Raw genomic sequence first — 2,255 nt, 5'->3', positions numbered from 1 at the left:
TTTAAATATTCATATCCCCGTGAAATCCGTCTTTCCCGTCTTCCAGTTTAGGATTAATTCAAGGGCGGACACTTGCAGTGTCACTGATTTTCGGGATGTAATACATCATGCAAAGTGCATACTTATTTGAGAAGGAAAAAGACGGATTTCACGGATTTGACGGGGATATGAATATTTAATTCTTTTTACTTCTCCTTACAACTGTAAGTATAATATATAGTATGTATTATAATAAGAAAAGTGATAGTACTTACAGTAGTAAAGAGAAGTAGACTGTTTAAATATTCATATCCCCGTGAAATCCGTCTTTCCCGTCTTCCAGTTTAGGATTAATTCAAGGGCGGACACTTGCAGTGTCACTGATTTTCGGGATGTAATACATCATGCAAAGTGCATACTTATTTGAGAAGGAAAAAGACGGATTTCACGGATTTGACGGGGATATGAATATTTAATTCTTTTTACTTCTCCTTACAACTGTAAGTATAATATATAGTATGTATTATAACAATAGTGATAGTACTTACAGCAGTAAAGATAAGCAGAATGTTTAAATATTCATATCCTCGTGAAATCGGTCTGATATCACGGATTTCCCGGACATACTATGAATATTGCATCACATAACTTCTCTCTTCGGCTTTAAGTAGATCATTCACAATCTACTTGCAGTTTTGTCTTGTTTTGTAGAGATTATATGATGTGATATCGATTTTGTCTTCGGAAAATTCTCGATTCCCGGCCATTTCGGTACGTGACACTTGATTATTATCGCAGAAGGGGTCGGAAAAGGCGAATATTATGGATTTCCCGGATATGCTATGAATATTGCATCACATAACTTCTCTCTTCGGCTGTAAGTAGATCATTCATAATCTACTTGCAGTTTTGTTTTGTTTTACAGAGTTTATATGATGTGATGATATCGATTTTGTTTTCGGAAAGTTCTCGAGTCCCGGCCATTTCGGTCGGAAAACTCCTCGGCCAGGTCGTACTTCATGAATATTTCAATGCAAAGTGAGCTGAGGGAGCCGACCGAGAGGTATTCGGTTCGGGTTCGGGTTAGCCGGATCTTATGGCTCTTCGTACAGCTCTTTCGCCTGACATGCCATTTGAATGTTATTTGAAATCAGCCGGAATAGCCGGATTTCCCGGAGATGCTATGAATATTACATCACATAACATCTCTCCTCAACTGTAAGTGGCTTCACACAGGTCTACTTGCATTTTTGTTTTTGTTTCGTTTTGTTTTTGCTTTGTTTGCTAGGGTTATATGTTGTGATTTCGACCGCGTCTCCGGAAAATCCTCGAGTCTCGGCAATTTCGGCCCCTTCCAGAAACTTTGCGGCCAGCACTCTCGTCTCACATTTCACATGCATATTGATGATAAATAGTCTGGTCAAAAGGTCTTTGAAAGGGAACGGAAAATAACCGGATCTCAATATCATACTACAGAACCTCTCCTTTAACTGCAAGTTTACTACATGCATTAAACCCTAAATCGATGACCAGTTTATTCGTCTTCGATTCTCGTCTAGCTCTGTCACTGGAAGGTGCTCCATCGATAACTTCTTGAGAGAGCCCGGAAACGACGGATTATTTGGCTGTTCCGAAATTGTGTTTACATTATTGTATTGTATCGTTTTTCTCTTTCGCCCAAAATGATGCAGATATGTCCAGAAATGCCTCTAATTAGATGCACGCCGTTTTAATAAGCGTCGAATGATGGCCACTTGAAGTAAGGCCTATTTTGTTCTTTTTCGCGTTCTTTTTTTTTTGGTTTGTTTGTTCGATTCTCCGGTTAATGTGAGTGTCTGTTTTGTTTTTGTTTTCGGTCACCGCGCATTTCCCTGGGGTATTTGGATGCCGCCGAGTAAGGTGCATCCGCGACAAATTTCACGTGACGATGCAGTATTGTGAGTGCGAAATGCGTGTGCAACGTGAGGTACAACTCTCTCCGTCGGTCTTGGGCTTCAATTTGCAAGACGCGCGATTCTTGCGATACAGCAATTTCAAGTACGTTTACTTCAATGCATGGAATGTTATTTCAACTTTTAACTGAATGCTAACTAAGAAAATTCCCCTGTTTTTCAGGCATTCCAAACGCAGCATTTTTCTTTAGTGCGATTGCCACACACGAGAGAAAGAAGGAACCCGTCAACGGGCAAAGCGACGACGATTCCGATGAAAATGATACTGCCGAAGAAATGAAAAGTCAAGTACGAAGTCAAGTGGACCGGCTGGTGGGAGGAAAC

At 40.3% G+C, this 2,255-nt stretch overlaps 1 long non-coding RNA gene across 2 annotated transcripts in view; it reads left to right on the top strand.

Moving 5' to 3' along the window:
- The first annotated feature begins 841 nt into the window (after positions 1-841).
- LOC138024116 (uncharacterized) overlaps positions 842-2,255 on the top strand; it is a 2,690-nt gene continuing 1,276 nt past the window's right edge. Inside the window, exons 1-2 of one of the 2 annotated variants that reach the window (XR_011126903.1) lie at positions 842-1,197; positions 2,095-2,255. The exon at positions 2,095-2,255 is cut by the window's right edge and continues 138 nt beyond it. This is a non-coding gene — a long non-coding RNA (uncharacterized lncRNA). Of the gene's footprint in view, positions 1,198-1,289; positions 2,017-2,094 lie in introns of those variants that run through there. The other variant, XR_011126902.1, reaches the window with a different exon arrangement.

The sequence above is a fragment of the Montipora capricornis genome, chromosome 11, assembly GCF_036669925.1.
Source record: "Montipora capricornis isolate CH-2021 chromosome 11, ASM3666992v2, whole genome shotgun sequence".
Taxonomy (NCBI): Eukaryota; Metazoa; Cnidaria; class Anthozoa; order Scleractinia; family Acroporidae; genus Montipora; species Montipora capricornis.
The sequence above is the reverse complement of the archived record's forward strand: the minus strand, read 5'-3'. Positions and strand labels throughout refer to the sequence as shown.